The sequence below is a fragment of the Passer montanus genome, unplaced genomic scaffold (assembly GCF_014805655.1).
Source record: "Passer montanus isolate IOZ18808 unplaced genomic scaffold, ASM1480565v1 scaffold153, whole genome shotgun sequence".
Taxonomy (NCBI): Eukaryota; Metazoa; Chordata; class Aves; order Passeriformes; family Passeridae; genus Passer; species Passer montanus.
Window position 1 is genome coordinate 624,090 of NW_024362385.1, and position 23,234 is coordinate 647,323.

The 23,234-nt window shown below is 42.5% G+C and overlaps 1 long non-coding RNA gene across 1 annotated transcript in view; it reads right to left on the reverse strand.

Moving 5' to 3' along the window:
• The window catches only part of LOC120498867, a 217,063-nt gene that overhangs the window by 149,405 nt on the left and 44,424 nt on the right, over positions 1-23,234 (reverse strand). The gene's annotated exons all lie outside the window — the stretch shown is intronic.

The window sequence follows — 23,234 nt, forward strand, 5'->3', positions numbered from 1 at the left end:
TCAGGGTCTGTTTACCTTTTTTAATAAAAAGGAACAATAATTCCCAGGCAATTTCCACAAGATTTTAACGTCTGTGTTAAACATCAGACTGGAGCCTCTGGATTACAAACAGGTATAGACAACCTGAGAGGATTCTGTACTATTTGTGTAAGCTTGCTGTGCATCCTTCCATTTCTCCACGCTTATATAACAACTAATTATTGGTCAGAATGGACTGAAATTTATTCTTTAGCAGAAAGACAAAGAGCATGGAGATATGTGCACTAAATTGTCTTACTTAAAGCTGGAGTAGTACTTCAGGATTTGAATGAGGCAATTATCTTAGAGAATATTAAAAAATTCCAAGACAGTACGAAATCTTTGCCATCAGATATTAATTTTCAACATATTCCCCTTCCCCCAATATTCCCTCCAAGTGGGATTCTAACAAACTGTGCAAGGAAAAGAAAGTTTAAAAGAGCTCAGAAAGAGAAGAGAGAAGCTGAGGAACACCTCAGGAGAGCCAGAAGAGGACTGTGGCCATTGATGCCATGGATGAGGACTGACAGGTGAAGGTTTTACAGAGCTCTTCTCCTTTCCTCAGAGCTTTGCTTCTACCAGCAGGCAACTGCAGCACCCTTTGGAAAAGCTTGCCATGGTCAGTACCAGTGTCTGGGTTGTCCCCAAGTCCTGCTCTCCAGCAGTAGAAAGGTGCAGGTCCCAAATGGTCCATGACCTTCATGACTTCATGACCACTTATCCCATATCTCACAGGCTTCTTTCAAAGATTACCTGAGGGACCATGGAACACCTTCCTTTGGACAAAAATTCATGGAACATACTTCATGTATAGAAATGCATATGTCCCAGCATGGGAATCTGAGAAAATATTAACAAAGATGGGTAAGAAAGGAGGAGAGAGGAATAAGAGAAACCATTGATTCACATTTTCCTAGCTGAAGTACAATAGTCAGGAATTTGTTTTCTTGCAGCATTAACAGATTAAAAAGTTTCACAAGTCCTCACTACACTGGTGCTACTTCTGGAGTGATGGATTGGAGCAAATAGGAAAGCAGACATATTAAAGAAGCTTATTTGATTATGGGTTGCTTCCAGAAAGTCTCTGCAGCATACTATAAGAACATAATTAGAAAATTTTACTCCTTCACTTCTATAAGACTAAAGATACTCCCTCCTTACTCTAGTCCAAGCACTAATAAATCCCACCCAAACCCATTTCATTTATTGATAAAATAAATAAAGCTGTCTATTTTCTTCTTTCTTCCCATATACTGAACATAAACCAGACTGGATTCTCAAAGCTACAAAGGCAAAAAAAATTACAGGTTGGCTTCATTACTTTATTAACACACACACAGTTTCTCTGCCCAGGATTCTTGGAGATTGCTATTTTGTATTTCGATATATCTTAAAAGTCTAATGAGTGTGAGGAAAAGACATACTCTGTGTTTCTTGCTTGGACTTGTTTAGATTGCAGTAATCCTCACTTCAATTTTACACAAGGGCAGATGAGGAGTGCAACTTGTCTCCTGACGAACATTGGTACTTCCTGTGTCAGCACAGGTCCCATAACACTGCTAGGATCCCAAGGGTAATTTTGAACCCCATTTTTAATTCATGCACATGGTCAGGAGAGGCAGAAGTTAGCTAGACCTTTCCTCTCACTTTCCCTTTCCTCTAATTTGGTGGTCTAGTCCATTTGACAAGTCACATCCATGAAAACATCACCATCAATTGGGAAACAGTTTAGTGTTGCCTTCTGAGACAGACACATAAAACATTTTGTGGGTCCCATCTGTTTCACAACATCCTGACAGGACATGCCATGGACAGAGAAAGCTTTACAAAACTGAGGTCCCATGCCAACAATGCAGACAGTCAGGAACTCTGATTTCTCTGCCTTTTGTTGCTCTTTTGCTCGATCCTTTCTGTTTCACAATCTGCAAGGAGATTCCCCAAGAAAGAAAAGACCTTGCACTCCCCCTTCTTCTCTTCCCTATGTGAACTTTTACAGCTGTTTTGGGGCTCCATGAGTCACACCAACACACACACTGCTACAAACAACCTGCAGTGTCATGAAGAGAAAGCTAGAGAAAAAATGATGATGAGCTGGAAGGGGATACCTGGGAAGACCTCATGAATAGGTTTGTTGAGCTGAAGGAAAATCACAGGTCCCAGCTGAACTCACTGCCAAAACCAGTTCCCATTCAGATCCCACAGCAGTTCCCAGTGCTGATTCAGTTTGGGATGTACTGACTTGTCCCAGAGATCATATAAAGGAGTTCCATATAATTCACAGCAAAAGCACAATCTAGGCTGCACAATTAAACTTCACAATTTCCTATCAAAACCTTTCCCCCCGCTGTATACAGCTGCTAAGCCCTGCTACAATACATGGTACATGTTGTTTGCTAAATGGTGCTCTTTTTTTTCTCTCAAGGAAAAGGAATTAAAAGCTTTTTCATATAAAAGACACAAATTAACAAAGCTGCCCAAGCCTATTCACAGAGCTGAGTTTAGAACAAGGACATTTCTAAGGAAGGCATTTCTTAAATTACCGGCAGTACATTACTGAGAAAACCTTCAGCAGGAGCTACCCTTCAATCTCTGAATCATGCTCCAGTTCCCCAGTGTGTGCTGTATCTCACAACACTCACTCGAAGTTCTACTACTACAATTGCCAGAGAAATGAGCAGCCTAGAACAATGAGGAGTGTTTGTGATTAATTCCTTTGTGCTGTTAATCGACTCCCCCCGCCCTGCGAATCCATCAGTGGTTACATCACTCCCCTTTCCTCAGCCACTACATCCCTCCCAGGCTAATACCTTTGAATATAAAGCACATCTTGAGTTAAACATTAGCTACACACTAACTGGGGCTTGCTTTCCGACTGAATAATCAGCTTTAAAGTAGGTTTTCTACAGTCAGACAAGAAAGTTACAAAGGAGCTCTTTAGCAATCCCCTTGAAAGCAAGCTTTCAGTATTCGAAACCAAATTCTATTTTATCTATTTATACTTGTCACTAGTAATTACTTGAAAACTCTATCAGCTTCCAGCTTTAATGATGTACCAACTGCTAGAAGCATTTGGGAGCAACGGAGCAGATAATAACAAAAACAAAGTTATTTTAGAGTGGATATGTATTTCCATAAAACCAATGCAGAACAGGGTTCCAAGAAATATTTTCATGTGCATCTTGATACTGAGATGACATTTGAAGTCATATCCCATTTGTGATAGGCTGATTTAACTTGAGTACCATAGTTGGGGCAGAGCACCTCAGTGTTTTATCAGAAAGGCAGCATTTACCTCAAACATGGTCTTCTAGAGGCAGCCCATCAAGCACAAGCTGACAACAGTTATATGTAAAATCTGGAAGGCAGATACCATGCATTTGATTACATTACAGTGAAAGGTGAGGTCTGGCCCCTTGATGCCTGTGACCAAACTTCAAAATCCTTCTCCAACCCAGCAGCAACAAAAGATAGGTTTTCAAAGCTGTTGTTTTCAGGTGTAACATCAAAAAGGCCACCTGCCCTTAGAAGTGAAATAAAGGACATCAGTTCTAAGGAGGTCTGTTGTCTATACTTATTCACAATATATTAAGACTGACTGGCAAATGCTTGTTTGCACAGCCTGATCTTCTTCAAGGAGCCAGCTCAAAGAACTGGCACTTCAGAAGCAATTTTGAGGACAGCTGCCTGGTGGGAAGCCAGCAAGGAGAACAAAGTAAATCTTTGGAAGTTGAGGATGGTAAACTCTGTCACTGAAAAAGGAAAACACCTACCAGTGGAGTAGGCTGTAGCCAGTTGTGGTATTGCATTTTATTTAAATGGTATGCTCTGTCTCTCCCCTCCAAAATGTACGGTATATCCCAAGCCTGTGGTCCTACCCTGAACCATCCTGTGTCTGTAATCCCATTGGCACAAGTCTGATTCCGCGCCCACTTTCAATTTCACTCTTAACCTGTGCGAGGGAGATCAGACCCTCTCTTGGCCCTTCCCTTCCCTAGGCTCTCCCTCTCTCCCTCCCTCCTCCTTCCTGCTTTTCCCTCAGTACCCATGCTGTTCCCGGGGATGGGACACCCAATAAACCCCCATTTAATTCGCACCCTCAGAAGCCGTGTGGAGTCTCCTCGCCTGCCTGCTGCTGCCAGCCAACTCTCAGCCTAGGGGGCCTCTCCGGGGACACCCCGGGGTGCACCCCCCCCCCAAAAAAAAACCAAAACAACCAACCAAAACCGAACTGCTACAGCCAATATCATAATCTCAGAGCATTGCTGAGGCTGCATTGGTCTTCCTGACCACCAGAGGATCAGAAAATATTAAAAAGAAATTTAGTTTATCTAGCAGAACTGGACCCTTCTTATGTCACTTGGTTACAACACTAGGAAATACATCAGTATCTAGATTATTTTCCTTTAATATCAAGGTGAGCAGAAGTTACCCTTCATTTCCCAAGTATCTTCTGAGATGTGGGTGTGTGACACAGCCTCTCACCCTGTTTAGTACAGGGTACATATTCTGTGGTGTGATGGAGGAAACTCCTCAGACTGGGAGGATGAGACTCGACCTGTGCATGAAGCTTGTGGGCCTGCAAACAAGAGAGGGTTTTCTGTGCCTAACTCCTGAACTGACTGGCTGATGGCAAGGTGATCTTGGATGTCACAATTATAAGACTCTTTGAAGCTCTGGCAATAAGTACCAATGCTTGGGATTACTGCAGCTAACTTGTTCCTGTGCCTCAATGGGGCCATGATCCATCAGAAACTTCCTGATAGAGTCCCTCATGACCTCAGTGCATTAGAGACATGGGGCTGTGACCATGCCTTGGTAAGATGGAAGGCTTTGGTCACATTATATCCTGATAGTTTGACATGAAGCAGGAGCTGTGAAGGGCTTCTGTCCAAAACCCACTTCTGTGGGCAAGATTACAACAACTGATATAGCAAACGGGAACAAAATCAAAATAAAAGAAAAACAGAGAGAGATTAAAGAACAAGACAGGAAAGAAAAATCCTTTCCCATGCTTTTCTTTTTTCCCCCCTTCTGTTTCAAAGCTTTTGTCAAGAACAGTACAGAAGTTTTTCTGTCTTTGTTTCAAATGTCCTCTCTCAAGACTGATCTCAGCACTCAAAAAGAGAAACATGCCTACCTCTGAGGCCCTGTGAGACTGAGCACAATGAACAAACATTTCCTCGCTCCACCTCTTCTTATTCCTGTCACTGTGTCTTTGAGAAGGCAATAGGTAGGTCTGGCACTTGCAGCTGCTCTTGTTCAGCTTGCACGTGCACAGGAGCACATGGGCAGTGATGTGCCATCAATACCATCCAAAGCTAGGGAGGAAAGAAAAACAGAATGCTGAGGGGAAAAAGAAAAGAAAATCTACTTCTTCCCTTGCTGCTCTTCAGAAGTGTCCCAGCTGGTGAGGACTTCCTAGGAGAATGAGCACAAGTTTTACCAGTACTAATGGGAAAATGCTGACATGCCCTTTCACATCATAGAAAAACAATGGAAAAATTATCCAGCTGAAATATTAAAACAAGTTCTGAAAAATTCAGAATGAAAAAGGACACAGGTCAGGCACAAAGGAATTCACAGGCACTGTTGACAAAGGCTGTATCCCTGTATTTCTCAAAGAATGCCCAAGATCCACTTAAACCAAGAGGGATGCTCAAGGGGTGGCTGCATGCTGAGAGCAGAGCAGCTGCCCTGTAAGAATCAGGAAGAAATTGGTGAAAGTCCTCTAGGATGGTAATATAGCTAGAAAGCCTTTTGCTCCTTAATTTGTGAATAATTCAGCTATATTTGATATGCTGTGCTCTTCTTCCAGTCTCCTCTTAAAAAGCACTTGGGAGGCAGAAACATGAAGAGGGAGAGCAGCATGAGGGGAGTGCTGAGGATTTTGTGCTATCCCCCTGATTTTTCAAGGGACCACACAGTTTTCTGTTTCACATTCCCCTTGGGTCAAGCTCTCCTCAAGGCAGATAGTGACACATGTCACAGAATCTTTCTGCAATCGATTAGGAGTGAAAATGTCTCAGGAGCCTTTTACACAGTTCATCAACTAGATGGGTGCAGTTTGTGCCTGACTACCTTCCCTCACTGAAACCGAGGCTGACTGAATGGGCCAAGACTGGAGATTATGTAAAAGCTATTAAACATGTTTGCAATGAGAGAGGCACAGTAGGATTTTTTTATTATTATTATTTTTTAAATGTATCAGTCTTTGCCTTCTTTCACAGCAAACCAAATGTTAGAAACTCCCCAAAACAGATGGGCAGTTTTGATGCATTTTTCCTGTCCTAGAAACGGAATTTGTCCATCAAATTCTCATCTGCTCTTCCTGTTTCAGTGACTTTTGTCTCTGCTCCCTGCAGTTCCTCTCCAGCACAGGCATTCAGGCATTTTGCCATTTCAAGATATTTTTCTTACAAGTCCCTCTCCAGAAGAGAAAGAGATGGCACTGTACTGCCCAGTTCCACGTTCCCAAAAAACATGGTCCTGGGTGATCCTAAGAAACAAACTACTGGCAATTCTGCTTTTTACAAGAGCTGTGATCCCAGAGCAGAGGAAGCATCACATGCCTACTTCAAGGCCATGAGGGCTGAGAGCAACAGTCATTACAGGTAGAGCTGATCAGACCTTGCTTTGCTGTCACTGACTCCCTCCCGTCATGTTCCAGAACATCCTGACCTTGGGAAGGAGGAATTCTGCTTCCTGAACCTGTTTACCATTCCCATGTACATTTATGCTGTTTACCCCCTTGTGTTGCAGCACTTGGCTCTTCCCTTTGCTTTCTGATGTTTTGCAGTGACTAAGTTCCTGCTGCTGAACTTGCAGGCAGTATCTCTTTGTAAAGCAAACCTGTCCTCTGACCATGGAAGATGAGGGTACATTGCCCTTTAACCACAACTACAGTGCTGCTCCTGCCCTTTGAATTACAACCAGGGATCTTCAGAGCCTCCTTGCACAATGGGGGCTGGAATGCAGTCCTAGATGTTAACTTCCCCCATTTGATCCAACTACACATCCCAATGGGGACCCACAGGGGCACTTCTGAGGTGGGTATGTCCATCAGGGCATTGCTCTCCTTGGGCACTGGCTACAGATGGTAGGACAAGGAGCAGGGTGGACCAGTAAAGTGCTTTGCTTTTGCTATAAGTAAGGCCAGACAAACCACTGATGTTTTTGTGTGTGTCAGGTTTTGTCTTGCAACCTAAGGCAAGTCTAGTGCATCTCTGTTTTCTATCAAAATGGTGAAACAGGGAGTCTCCTGTTATGCTCTGTTCTAGGGCTGAGGCTTAGTCCAGGGAAACAGTGGTCAGTCAGCTGTGGAAGAACAATCAAGCAAGGTTTGGGAAAAATATATATGTATGGTAGGAATTGCTACCTGATGAACAGCATGGATACTGCACACACTGACCTGAACACTGACCATGAAATAGGTCAATTTGCCCACTGGGTTTTGTTTAAATTAGCCTTTAGGATGTTTTCCACCCAAAGTGACTAAGCAGATGCTCACCCCCTCAGCTGATGTGTTTTAAGCAGGCTGTCGAAATGGTGTCAGCCAGGCAAGGAGAGTAAAGGAAGTACATTGCAGACCCTGCTCATCTGTGCCCAGGCACTCTTTCTTGTGTGCCTCCACCGGAGCAGTTTAGTGCCACAACACCATCCTAGTAAGAGTAAACTCTGGTGTCCAGTAGCAGCAAACCCCTTTTGTTATGCTGGGATGCATGACCTCCCTTTCTCAGCTGTGGGTGTGAGCAGTGATTTAAACGAAGCAGTAAAAGAGAGGGGGGAAAGAAGCAACATGGAAAAGCCTGCAGCATGCCTATGGAGGCAGTAGAGCATTGAGATAAATTTATTTGATGGGTTCTGTAGCAGAGGTGAGGCACCTGGAATTTATGTGATCATTAAACTTCCATGTACAGTGGCCCTGTGAATTCAGAGCAGTGACACAAAGCCATCAACCCCAGAAGTGTCACTACTGTTTATCAAACTCACTGTTTTTCCCCAGAAGTGAGTAATGGGGCAGGGAAAGAAGTTCACAATGATTCTTGTGTGTAGTCCACAGCAATTGCAGATGATAATTCCATTGTTCACCAAATGTTACACTTCATTAAAAAAACCAAAAAACAAACAAACAATAACAGCAAAAAACCACCACCTGATCAGGCACAAAGGTGTTATTCAAGCCCTTTCAGAATCCTCTGCATCTTCCTGTATAAATCCACTGATTCCCAAGTACAGGCAGACACGGTATGGCACCAGGTGAGCTGAGAGCTGAGAAGGGACAGGATGGAACCCCACTACACTTTGAGATTCTGCTCGCAAAACAAACTGTGGTCAAACCCAGTGAAACCAGGGAAATGTCTAACTTTGCCAAAGTGCCTTTGTCAATAAGGATTCCTTTTTATTTCAAATGTTTTATTTAAATGACCTGCCACTGTTGTTTTATTTTGCCCTAACTACATTAAAGCGTTCAGGGACAGAAGCCAGTTTTATCAAATTCCTGAAAAACATGCATAGTTTTTTCAGGAAAGGAGATGGACTGAAGCACACACATTTTGGCTCCATCTGAGAGTCCCCAGTGTGACTTTGGAAGTGAGAAGGTGAAAGCAAAAGTCCTTTCTGGATCCTCAAAATAACTCTCATCCCTATCTGTAAAATGGCATGAATTATCAAGAAACAAATGGAAGCTGGTGGAAGGGAACAGCTGAGTTAATAAAATCTGAGCAAAAATCCAAAGGGGATCTAGAGACAGGTAGATTGCAAAAGAGCAATAGTTGCTAGGGAAGAAGCTTGAGAGGGCAACTAAAAAGCTCTGATCTACAGCTGCCATCTGTATTTTTCTAATATCCTACAAGTATGAAATACAAAATTAAGAGATCAAGCTTGGCAGCAGCTCTCTTCGTTGAGGTGATCCATTTGTCAAGATCAGTTGATGTATGTGTGAGTGTGAAAAAACACCTTTGTTAGCAGATGAGGAGAGCAAACTTCCCATGGATACATCCTGTGTTAACAACTGTCTACCAGCATTTACACTAGGCTATATATTTAGGAAGTATCTCCTGGTAGTTGCCGGAAAAGTCAAGGTTATAATTTAGGAACCTGCATTTCTACCTAGTTTTGGTACATAAAAATGTGTCTGTGTTTGACTGTCCTGCCTGTAGGTGTGAAGGCAAAAGGCCAAAATTTATAGGCTTACAACTTCATACCTATTCCTCCAGCATAGCCTCATGCTCAGCTATTCCCAAGTATTCTCACAGAATTGTGCTCCTGTGGGTGCTTTGACTGAGTTTGAGTTTCTGTTCCAGGTGCAGCAGTGACAAGTATGGGAAGGTAGGAGATCAGTTTGCAAGCTGAGCACTCCCCATCAGGAGGGGGTACCAGCAGCACATGTTCTCCCCAATAAAGCCTGATGGAAAGGCATTTGCAGTCCAGCTGATTTCTTATCTTTGTATTCAAAGCTGAGGGGCAGGATGGTGTCAGAATGAATAGACATTAATTGAATCAGCTGTAAGGACACAAGTGATCTGGTTTCAGTTATGATTTTAAACTAGGAGGTCCTCAAAATCAAGAAGTTCAGCATTTTGTATTTGCAGTTTGACAATTTGGCTATAGCCTGTTAACTTGTCACATAACTGCTGATGATTTGTTCATTATCTTAGCTTAATTGCTGTAAGCCTAATGTGTCTGAGTCAATCAAAGTTGAAACAATAGAATTATGATTTTACATAATTATTTTTTACTAGAAAGCAAGCTCTGCAGAAGGAGGTTCCACATGATCTTCTCAGATATCTTTTCAAAGGAATGATAATTAATTCTGCACTACTGCTTCTGAAGGGATAGAAGAAGTTGGGAAAAGATAATGGGCGGTGGAGGTTGCCTAATCCCTGCCCATTCTATTTGCTGCAGTATGCTGATAATAAACAGTTTGAAAGATAAAAGCTACTGCAAGCCTGAGCCCAAGAAGAGCTTAACACACATATCAGGACAAAATGCACGTCTCCATTTTCTGTGCAGGAGGTGGATTGTAGCTATGATATTTTATGAAAAATCCTTTGCTAGGATTTTCCCGTCCTGAGGAGCTGAGGGCCTCAGGAAAGAAATGTAAACAATAACTATCTGCTGCTGTGGAATGCAACAGGTGCATCTTCCATTGGTCCATGTGGATTGTTTTCAATTAGTGACCAATCACAGCCACCTGTGTCGAGGCTGTGAGAAGTCCCAAGATTTTGTTATTCATTCTATTCTACTCTTGTTCTTTGTAGCCTTCTGATGATCTTTTTCTCTCTGTTCTTTTAGTATAATTTTTATGTAGTATTTTAATATAATATCATAAGATAACAAACCAGCATTCTGAAATGGAGTAAAGCTTCGCATCTCCACACTTGGGGCACCAGACACAACAGTGGATCACTTCTATTCTGATTCACAATGACAACTCAGAGCCATTTACGATGGTTCTGTGAGGCTGAGTGCCAGCAAGCAGATTACTTTGGAAAATATGTTGGAGTACAGGGTGAAGACCATTTGCCATGCACAGCAGACCAGAGCTGAATAATCAGCTCAGCATGTTGAAACCCAGGCTTTCAACCCAGGCTAGCCATCTCGACAAATTGACCTTTATTTCCGGTTCTAGCAATGGGTTAATATATACTAAGGGTCCCGATAAGGAAGTTTCTCCTTTCCTCACTCACCCTTCCCCTCCCTGTGAAGTTTTCCTTGAAATGTACAGATGTCTTATCACCTCTGCTGAGGTGAAAATGCATTGGAGTGTATCTTGCTTTGCATTTAAAGGCACATGCCAAGTTTGTTCTCTCACACCCTCTGAGCTCATTCTTAGAAGTGGAAGGAAATTTGTAAGGAAGTAGCAGCATACATGGAAGAGCAGGTCACCTGTCACTCACCAAGTGCACATCAAGTTTCAGTAGAAAATCAGAATGTTTTGGAAATCCTCTACTTTGCAAGATTTCTGAATTTTGGGGTTCCTGAGCAAAGCAAGATATTTCCTTATTCAGAGAAAATAATAATTTGACAATGCAAATGAAATACCTTTGATCAATAAAAATTATATGTGACTCTAAACTTTCTCCCAGCCTAGGAGCAGTTAGATACAAGATGCAGAGAGGGTTTGGGAGACACTTCTATTCAAAATAATCTAAAACCTCTATTTTCAGATTGACTCCAGGTAAGTTAGTGGTTATAATTGCTTTGTTATAACTATTATTTGTTTGACTCTACATCTTTGATAGTAATATGAAATAGAAACTAGATGATGATCCTAAGCTTTGAAAAGTGCTGAGGTTGAATGAAGTCCCAGAGTGAGCTGTCTTCTGCTTTATCCAAGTTATTTCACTCCTTTCTAATGGTGTTACCATCCTTCCTGTCTTACCTCATGATATTGTACCAACAGAGCAACAGCCTGCCTTAGCTATAGAATGAGCAAACTCTAGAATTAATATACATGTTACTCACCAAAATGCCTGACATTAATACAACCCAATTATATTCTTAGATAGCTGGTTCTTGAATCACGGAGAGAAAGTGGTTGTTTCAAAATGTATGGAAAAAGTCTTGTGAATCTACATTTTGTAATATTGCAGTATCTGCCTATCTGTTATTAATTACAATTTATTCTTACTGCAGAATCTAGACAATGAAATGTCTGTGTTTTATCTTGTAGAAGGTTCCTCCACTTTTAAATAATTTTAAACAGAAAAGTGAAATTATTTTTTAAAAAGTAATCAATTGTGGGTTGCTGGAAGTAGTCTGAGCATGTCTGAAGGCTCTTGATGAAAAGGACTCCCATTCTTTGACTGCAGCAGGTTCAAACAAAAAGCTGTGGTGGTTTCACAGGACTTCAGAAAGTTGGAGCTAATGCCTTTAGTGACTGGGTGAGGCAACCTAACCAGAAAACTTTGATCTGAGAGCCATCTCAAAACTGTGCATTATCCCAGCAGTAGAACAAACACAGAGGTGCAATGAGGGGCTTTGCTGTGGCCAGGAGCACTGCACAGAGAAGCTGAAGCAAAATAAATATTGATACTGCCAGATCCATGTGTTAAAAAACCTCACCCAGTGCAACGATAGCAAGCACCAGCACATCTCCAAGGACTCCACAAAAGGACTGTGCTATCGCAGCCTCCATTTTAAGGAAAGGAGCACAAGGAAATTATTTGCTTAAGCATGGTTAGGCGGTACCAGGAAGAGAAAAAGTTGTTCCACATCTGTCCTGTGCTGTCCCATAACATCCATAGATTCCTTATAATGCTGAAGGCATCCTAATGCCTCACAGAGAACCAGGATGGTGAGAACCCCAGATTAGGCCAGACACAAGCTGTTCTGTCTTCTGGGGGAGTGCAACAATTTCCAGAGGTGCCAGTTCATGTCCTTTCAGGAGAGCTTTACCATTTCAGCTGTGGCACTGTGTGAGCAACATGCCTTGCATGGGGCACCTACACAGAAAGCTGAGGTCTTTAAATACTGGAGGAATGCAAATAATACTCATAGCATGGCAGCTGGAATAAAGAGGGGGGTCTTGCATAAGGAAGGCCATTGCCAGTTCCTTTGTCAGAAGGAGATATTTTCATTGAACCCAGTAAAGCTGACTGAGTTTTGGAAAAGGGCTTGCCACGTCATTACAGCCAATATATACTGTTACACCAGTTCATGCCATTAAAATAGTAACAAAAGACAGAATATCATTCAACCCAAGCAATTAATTCACTCAATATCTGACGCCACTGAAGTGTAGAAGGAGTAGACAGAGCTCTGGTTATCCCTACACAGATTTTTCCCATTGTTTTTGCTGTATCTCACGATCAACTTAATAAGCAGAATAACAGCCACACCAGAAAAAACATTGTTTCTGATTAAGGACATCTGCTACTGGCTCAATATGGAAAGCGCATGAAGAAATTAACTAGGGAAAGCCATAGTTATGGAAAATGAGCCATATCCCTCTTTTGTTTTCCCTTTTCTCTTTCTCAAACTCTTAGGAGGGGTCATCTCTTTCTGGACTTTCCCAGGAACATGGGAACCACAAGTGTAGAAATGTGTCACGTCCTTCAGTCAGTGGGAACAGAATAAAGATGTCTCTGGGAAGAGTCCAGGGAATTCAATGGCAAACCCCAATATCAATCTAAATAAAGTCACTCACATCAGCTTTGAGGTATTTTAAAATGTATATATTCTTTGTGTCTGCAGAGTCACAAGGACTGAAAGAGGCTGGGGTGAAATGACTCTCAAACACACTGCTGCAGGTCAGGAGAAGGAATGGTGTAGCTGCCCCAAGCATGACCTGGATTTGGCCTGGGTTATGGCATTAGAAATTTACTTTGCTAACCTCTTAAAACAGAAAAACAAGCTTTCAAGTCCTGAGGTGTCACAACACTTTCCAGACAAGAGTCAGCTAAGAACCCAACCTTGGGATGATTTGGGAATTTTCCTATCAGATTGAAGGGAAGCAAAATTGATGTCTTAAGTTGGCAAACTATACAAAAAGTCTTAGTTTGCTCTGTCCTTTGACATATTTTCAGCTTTTTAAACATAAAACATTAACAGTGATTAACATGCAGCTGGCACAGGCCAAGGCAACTTGTCATAATTCAATACATCACTATTAAGTTATTCTCCAGGGACAAGTGGATTGAAGACAGCAGGCTTTGCAAATTTACACCAGAACTTGTCTTGGTACTATGACGAAAACAAGATATTCATAAAAGTATTCTAGAATGCCCAGATCTATATGGAGTTGTGCCAAAAACTCACACAAAACAAAATCATTATTCAATACTTATTACTATTCTATTTATAAAGCTTCTGTCACTCCCTGGCAAACAGAGGTAATGGCGTTTGACTTGGAAGACAAATCACAAACCATGGAAAGTGGATTGCAAATCATCAGCCTGAGTGTGTTGTAAGCTGAAAAGTGTTGGTCCAAACTGTTCTGAGAATCCTTATGAATAACAAATACACATGAAGAAACCCAGATCATTTCATGCACAGCTCAACCAGAGAAAAACAGGCTAAATTTGTGAGCATCACTCACAGTGGCCAAATTAATCAGCTCTGCAATATGCTGCAGCTGTGACCAGTGAAGGGTATCTCATGCACCAAGCATGAGTAAAATTTCAAGTGGCATTCCCCAGCAGCAAAATGCAAACCCTTTGATTCAGTTTCAGGCTCATTTTCTTTCCCAGGTTGTCTGCATGAACACACAGTACCTCTGCTGTTGGGTGGGCTCTCAAGAGTGTGTACTTTGCGAACAAATGGCCAGCACTTGGAAATGTTGGCAGAACATGACACAAAGGGCAGACCACTCTCAGAGATGAAAATGGCATTAGGACACCCATGATTTATGGCAGTGCCTTTGGCACTTAGATATCTGTTTTAGGTTGTTCTTGACAGGAGCACACTGACTCAGAGAAGCTGAGAGCTTTGAGTTGGAAAAGATGCTGGATGTTCGGGGCTGGGCATGACAACTTGTTGTGACCTTGGCAATGAGAGTCAAGGAGAAGAGGTAAAATTGATGAAGTGGGAGAGGGAAATAGCAGCCCAACCAGAGCCCTTGTAGCGCCATGAGTGGAACTTTGTGCAAACTGTTTCCAAGCCAAAACTTCACAGAAGTATTTGTAGAGAGAACATACATCAAACTAATTCATAACGAAGAGTCATCACAGAAAAAATGCCACCAAAAGCAAGGGTCCTGCAGACTTACAGACCCTGCAACTCGGGGTTTTTTTTTCCACTCCTGTCCCATATTTTCTTCACACATACGGTCTCTCAGACCTCTGTTTTCTCCTCACATAGTGTCTTCCTGAATTGGATTTTTCTGTTCCAAATTTCTGAAAACTCTCTGGCTTTTGTATCACTGATTTCTGCCTTCCTCTGTCCAGATGATCTTAGCATTTTCCTGCTTTATTTCTGTGGCAAGCATCTACTCAGGCTCCTCACAATGCTACTATATTTTCTGTGACATGATCATCTGGAAGTTCTGATCACAGCATTAAGTCTGCCAGAGTTGAAGAAGTGTTTGGACATTGCTCACAGGCACAAGGTATGGGTTTTGGGGTTGTCCTGTGCAAACCCAGCTTTGATCCCTATGGGTCCATTTCAACTCGGGTTACTCTGCCATTCTACCTCTAAGGGACAGATTCAGGAATTCAAACACCATGAGGAAAAAATGTCAGATCCTGCAATGTCTTCACTCAGAAAAAGAAAACCATGGCACACAACCCAACAGAGCCACAGTCAAGGTTAGCTTTGTTGAGACCATCTGGTTAGTTGTCTAAATGAAGATGTGGGTTTGGGTTCTTTTGTTTTAAATTGCATCATTCAAAAATGATCCACCAAGACTCACAAAAATATGCACAGTCAAATAACCCTGGGAAATAGAAAAAGAGACAGATGGAGAATTGGCCTGGGTAATTTTCTCTCCTGTGGCTACTGTGCTGTTTCTGCTAGAAAGAATGTGGAAGGAGGCAAAGTGATTAAATATAAACTGACTTTGTGGGATGCATAGATAACTGTAATATTTGTCTAAGTCCACATGAAAAACACCAGTGAAAAGAAAATGGATTAGCAAAAGCTAGAAAAGAGACTTTATAACTCACACAAACAGCAAAGAGGATTTTTTTTGATCCTAGTAAAGTTCCTCATTCAGTTCTGCAATCAAGAAACACTTTCTGTCCTTTATTAAATAACTTTAAAGGGACCTTCCTCTACACTTGAAGGAAAGTTCATGAGAAAGCATTTTACCAAGCAGGAAGGAGTTCAGATGTTGCTTCAAAGAGGACCAATGGGATTCTTTATATTTGCCAAATGCCTGCCTGTGAGTAAACCCAGAGGCTGCTCTGTCTTGCTTTGGAGAGCTGGGAAGGTGCTGCTGAGGGGCTGAAGTGCATTAGGACGCACAGCAGCCTTCAAAATGACCTCTGAGCCTCAGCATTACCTCCCAGTGCCACCCTGTGATGGACAGAAGTTCCACCAACACTCCACAACCAGAAAATGGTAATGAAAGATTAGTGGCCAGAACCAAGGCACCAGACAGTCATGGACAAGCCCCTCTTCCACCCTGTCCTCAGTGTCAGGCAGCAGAGGCCGGGGGATGTGGGCCAGACAGGTGGCACAGATGGGAGGCAGGCTGGGGAGCAGGCAGGGACACGGAGCACAAGCGGTGCCTGGAGCGGTCACTGAGTGCAGATGGCTGAGCCAGTGCCCGGCTGCCCGGTGGGTGCAGCGTGCCCTGCTTTCCTTGCAGTGACATTAAGCAGGGGGATGTGGCAGCTGCTCACCCATCTCCCCCAGGGATGTTTTGATCAGTCCTTTCTCCCTGCATCCCCCCTTCACCCTCCTCAGGCACGGCTGCTGCCCACTGCCGCCTCCAGTGATTCCCAAAGGGGTGGTTCTGCCATCTGAATAATTTACTGCCTTTTTCCCAGTTCCCCTCAGCCAAGCCTGTGTGTTTCCTGCTGCTACTTTGGTCCTTTTGGGCAGCTGCAGTCGACTTGGGTTGTTGCAGTACGTTTGGCGGGGGGCACCCCGGGGAGTCCCCGGAGAGCCCCCTAAGCTGTGTGTTCACTGGTAGCAGCAGGCAGGCAAGGAGACTCCACACGGCTTCTGAGGGTGCCAATTAGATGAGGGTTTATTGGGGATCCCAGCACAGCGAGCAACATGGTTTCTGAGGGAGGAGGGGGAAGGGGGAGGGAGGGGGAGACAGGGAGAGCCTACGGAGAAAGGGGCCAAGAAGCGGTCTGAGCTTCCTTGCACAATTTAACAGGGAGATTGAAAGTGGGCATGGAATAAGACTTGTGCCAATGGGATTACAGATACATGGGACTTCAGGGCAGGACCACAGGCTCGGAACAAGCTGTACATTTTGGAGGGGAGAGACAGAGCATACCATTTAACTAAAATGTAACACCACACTCGGTCAGACACAGAGCTGTGAGCACAGGGGCTAGTAGTGTGCTGTGATCATGTGTTCAGAGCAGCACATGGATACGGCATTTTTTTTTTTTTTCTGCTTGTCTGCTGGCTTGTCCCATTACTTGTTCCTCACATACTGCATTACAAGAAGGCTAGCCATAAAATCCTGAAAGTATTTTTCTTAGCATCTCTGCGTGCTTAGTCAAATGGCAAAAATATAACTATTTCAGAGAACTGGTTTCCTTTTATGTGCAGAAAGTGAAAGGCAGGGAAAGGAAATTCTGCCTATGTTAAATATTTTCTTTGTGTTTTGTCACAAAGGGAAGGAATTAGGCACTTAAAATAATAATTAAATCTGTAACATTCATTTTGAATGCTGTTTACAGTAGGGCTTATTTTTAGGGCTTCTGTTTTTCCTCCTTCCTTTCTTCCTCTCACACTGAATAGAAGGGAAATTGCCTAATTTAGTTGGGTTGCTTAGTTGGCCATATCAGTGTATCTCACTCAGAAGAGCATCCCTGAGAAAAATGGTATGTTTTGAATGCTTACTTATGTCAGTCTTTGCATTTCTGCTTCATGTTGATTAGTGACGTTACTCTGAAGACATAATTTATAAGCCATTCTCCTGCTTTCTATAAGAATGTTAGATATTTCTCAGCTGGAGAATTGCAGTACTTGTGGCTTGACCTCCAGATGTAAACATCTGCTCTGTTTGCCCCTTGTAAGGGTAAAATTGGAACATTTTCTTACATACTCATTTTTGGTCTCCATCTGTCCCTAAAAGACAGATATGCTGGTCTCTGAAATATTAAGAAGTCCCCTTACGTGTTATATGAATCTGTGCTGGATGTGTTCTGTCTTTTGTAGGTATACTCACAATTGAAGAACCGGTGAGTGATGACAGGGGCCATTCCCATGTTGTCAGCAATTGTCTTACAAAAGGAGTAAGAAAAGTGACTTTGCAGAGCTCTGCGGTGTCAAGGAGGCGCTACAGTTAAACAGAGCACTTGGAAAGCAAAAATATTTGTATTTAGATGATCTCCATCCAGAAACATGATTATTGTCATAGAGCAGTGACTAGGGATGATTTTTCCAAAATGGACTGTTAAAAGAACAAGGTTTTGTCTTGGCAGGACTGAGGAGGACAACTTGTGGGTCACATAGCAGAACATGTGGTTACTGGCACAGTTCAAAGATTTCCTGATTTCATCCTTTAGCAAAGGTCCAGCTCAGACAAGCCTTAGACTCTGTTTCAGTTCTGGGCCCCAAAAGGTACTCATTGCAGATACAGTGACTTAGAGAGGATAATGTGCTGGCAACCAGAACAGCTTGACTATTTTCAGCAAATCATGTATTCAGCACAAAGCCATCCTTTCGCATGTTTAATGTCTCAGCAATTACAACAATTTCCAATTGCAGCTGTTTCTCACCAACCTCAGATGTACTTTCTCAAAGAATGAGACATTTTTTGAAAGTCTACCAAATTACACTGGCAGAAAGCCTTGTCTGACAGCTCTTGCAGAGGAGGAAAGTGAATAAAGTGAGCAGCACATTAAATATCTCTCTTCAAGCAAATTATTTTAAACCCATTTACTCCCTCCTCTAGCAGAGTTCTCATGCTGATATGGGCACTGCCAGTCATGTACTGCTGTTGTTGCACAGGGCAAAGCCAGTGCGGAGAGCAGTCTGGCACCTTCCTGAACACATGACTCTCCCCATCATTCACGTGGCTTACCCTGGGGACAAAGTCATCCCTGACATACATGGCTGTTGTTTCCATTATAGCTGTTCTGCAGATATGAGGGACACAGAAATTAAAGGAAGAGGGCTCCAGAGCTATCCTTCATCCTTTTGTAATCTGTTATTCCTACTACATTTGTTGGATTAGCCTTCAAGGCTCATTCCTCATCAGGAGAAGTCATGTTTTTTGCCACTCACACCCATTTCATTACAAACATGTACCCTGGAAAATTTCCATGCAATTTACTCCTGCAGTTACAATCACAGCTGGAATTAGCACAGAGCCTTCCTAGGTATTGCTTCTTCAGTGTTTTTGCAAGCTCCTGCTGGGCTGAATTTGGCATATGCCAAGGAGAATCCTTCCAGTGAGCCAGAGGATGAACCCCATGCTACCCCGGAGACCCTGTACCAGTCGGAACAGCCTCAACCTCTGCTGATGATGGGGAGGTTCAGTGCACAACATGTGCTCATTGAGAATCAGGTTCCACTTGCCAAGGGAAAGCATATTAGTAGTAAGAAACAACAATACAGGAAAAATGAGCATATATTCCTCCAGTTCTCTTTTCTAGTGTTCAGCAGGAAAACACTCTTGGAAACAAAATGATTGCTCAGTCTCTAAGACAATGGATGACACGCCCTAAACATATCTTTGTAGCTCTGAAGTTTAATTTTACTAGCTGGGGAATGGGAGGCATTCAGGTTTGGTCTGGCTAAAATCAAGCCAGCAGGTAGATTTGTGTATCACTTGCCTATGGCTGGTACTTGCATGACCAACTCTTCTGTTGCTCAAAAATATTCCTTGCAGGTTATCAATAAATACAATGGGTTCACAGTGTCAGCTTTCCATTCTGCTGCTATAGTCCAGAAAAACAACCCAGAAGACTTTCTCTGTGCTTAGGTCAGGGTGGCAGGTCAAACTCATTTCTCTCACTTCATATATTTCAGTTCAAATTTTCAAGACTGATCTGATGAGTTTCTGATATTATTCCTGGTCAGAACTATTGCAGCAAGCAATGAACTTTGCACAAAACCAGTTTGTTCATTCATCTTTCACTTCTCTGCTTCTCTGAGAAGATGTGATCTCTTCCTCCAAGCTGCCTGAGATGGGAAATGCAGGGCTAAGCAGCAATGGGGATCATCAAGCACTCTGCTGGGATAGTGAGACACCACCAGGGCAGGGGCAGGCAAGATCCACCTGCACATAACATGGAAAATCTGGCCTGTCTACTCTTTTATGAGAAAAAAACCTCAAAGTTGTCCAGTGTGGGGCCACATCACAGAGGCAGAGACAGGTACTTTCCAAAAACATGAAGACATAAGAAGAAGGAACTGTGTTTTGTCCCAAAATGAGACACACCATGAAAACTTTCAAACAGGAATATTTTCCCTAGCCTTCCCTACTGTCTTTGAAGCTTTCCATCGGAATGCTTCATTTTCTTACTCCAGCTACAGCTGCACAACCTCAATGTGCTGGTACACTCCCATTGGCTCACAAATCTCATAATTTTCCCTTTGATGGGCCCTGACAGCTCTATGGTGAATGGTGTGAGACTGATCTCCCTGCTGAGACTCAGCGCATGTGTGATCTGTACTCTGTGTTACCTGCACGTCTCCTGGTGCTGTCACACATGATAAAGATCTGGCGTAGGATGGATGTAATTGTCAGGATGAGGAGAACTGGGGCTCTCCAAGGCAAGGAAGAGGTGAGATGCCCCCTGGCAGGAGGAATACACTTTACATCTTGCCTCCAGATGAGGTTATTCTGTAGGTTTTGGGTTACTACTCTGCATATTTCACTGGTGGAGATTGTAGACAACAAGAAAACTTCTCCCCTTACCTACAAGAGCTGCCTGCAAGTACAGTTGTTCAGTATTGGGTATATGATAAGTTAAAGATCTGGGCCTAGCTACTAATAAAAGCAATCCTGGAAAATTTCCATTTCCCTACAATTTGTCTTAAGTAAATCTAACAGAATCATAGAATTATTAAGAATGGAAAAGACCCCTAAGATTATCTCAAATCCAACTGTCAGCCTATTACCACTACCATGTTCACCACTAAGCCATGTCTTCAAGTGCCATATCCATGTGTTTTTTGACCCCTCCCAGGCATACTGACTTCACCACTTCCCTGGGAAGCTTGTTCCAGTGCTTGATAAGCCCATCTTGTAAAAAAATTTCCTAATGTCCAATCTAAACCTTCCCTGACACAACTTGTGGCCATTTCCTCTCATCCTATCACTTGTTACCTGGGAGAGGAGTCTGATGCCCATTTCCAAAGGCAAATTCTCTAATGCTAGGAAATTCTGGCATTAAATGGCCCATTTAACACTTTATTTTGCTGCTTTTTGCACATTCATTATTATAAAGTCTTTAATTTTGTCATAGACTTTGCAAAGAACTTACATCTCTTTCCTTGAACTTACTGGATTTAGCAAAGGAATGGCAGGGAGTTAAAACACAGATTCCTGGCAGGGAGAGTTTATCCCAATCTGCTGAATCCTGGCAGACAGTAAGTAACTGAATTTGGTTTTCCCACTGCAAAGTATCTGGTAAATTTAGCTACTGACACAGCCCTAATGATAATAGTGTATGACTCTCCTGGGAAAAATTATTTGATTTAAATACACTTCACTCCCTTTAAACACTCTGCTTACATGATAGAGATGTCACAAACACATGTAAAGTGACACAAGTGAGGCTTCTGGGGAGGGGGAGATGGCAAGGCAGGATGGGAAGACTATAGATGCTTTAAAATCACTGGGAAACAAAATCTTTAGGAAGTTGGCCAGTGGGATCATCAGATAATACTTCCTATAAGCCTTCTGGAAAAAATGTATTTATGCAAAAAGAGATACAAACTGTGAAACGGCAAATCTGTTTTAAATTTTCAAAAAGGTTTATTTGCTTGCAAATCTCTCATCAGCTGCAGAGTAGATACCAGAAAAGGATAGGACTGAAAGTCAATTTGTTTGCAAATCTTACAGATAAAAAGAGCACTGGGATACAATTGAAGAAATATGTACATGATTTTCCTCATTTTGCCATTCGGAGCTTACGAAATTTTTCTGGAGCATATCAGCAAGTGAGATTTAAGAGGCAAAAAAAAAATGTTTATTTGAACAAAGTTTAGATAGCAAGTTTTCTACACTTTGCCAAAATCATGGTTCTGTGGAAGTAAAAATAAACTGTTTAATTTTGCTTCCAAAAAAGTAATGAAAGATAATAAATTCAAACCACTCGAAACATGAGTATCCACTCTTGTTACAGCTTTTGAAAATGTAAGCTTTGGCCAAAGTTATGTCCAAATCCCAACAACAACCAGAAACGTAATACTCATAATAGCTATACAATTTTCCCCAAATTTCTTTTTTTCTGGTCTTTTTCCTGTATTTGTTAATAAAAGCTCACAGAAGCAGAAGACCATTACATTCGCTTTGCAGATCATATGCCAAGCAGACAATTGTGTATAAGAATTGTCTTCTCTACATGCAGAATAGTTACTTATTATGGAGTACAAAGGATACAAATGTAAATTGCACAGAAGCATTTTCATCAAATGTCTTAAAATAATAAAAATAATAAGCTTCCAACAGCAAGATTATCAGCTGGTGTAAATGCAGCTCTACATTTCCCTTTTCCTTCCGTAAGACCAAAGTTTGTCTTTGCTCTGGTCACATCTGCAGGGGCTTCTCAGTCCAAAACCCAGCAGCAGCTCCCCATTTCTCACACAGTTCCCACAGAAGATATGAGGAGACACCAGCACTACCATCTCCCAGTCCTCTCTCCAAGCCTTGTGTTTACACTCAACTGCTGCCATGGCAAGAGCAGGGACCTCTGGCAAGCAGCCTGCCCCCATGGGGCACCCACATCTTGTCCCCTCACACAAACCCATCTCACACGGATTTTTTCTGCTGCTGGCTCCTGCACACCTTCCCTGCACAATGAATAACATAAATTCTTATGATAAGACCAAGAGAGAGTTATCATTTGGCTTAATAATCCATGAGAAGAGCTCTTGCCCTGGGGTAAGTGTGCCCACAAGTCAGAGCCTGCTGCAGTGGCCATGGCTGGGGAAGGGGGAGGCAGTTCACACACTGAGCAGCCTCTCAGAGGGGCATGGGTGAATGGAATCATAGCCCAGGTTGATGAGCCTTTGCAGCACCTTCCTCTTTCCTACGAGCTGTCCCCAGTCCAGGAGTCCTGCTGGATTGAAACTAAAAGTCCTCATGCCATTCACTGCAAAAGAGGGAAACTAAATCTAATCCAACCTGTTCTTCCTTCCAACCACAAAAGAAGAGCAACTAATCCTAGCAGATACTTGAGCATGGAAAAAAAAAAAAAAAAAAAAAGGAAAAAAAAGAAAATGGCATCAATTCCATGAAACCCCTACGAGATATGGCTGTTGCCTTTGTGTAAGAAGTGGGCAGATAATACTCAAGTGAATGGTTCCCAGCAAAAGGTCAAAGATGCAGGGGTAGGGCCATTCTTTCTGCTCCCCTTCAGCTGTCAGCCCTGTCCCATTCCTGCTGTCTCAGGCAGACCCTGATCCATGCC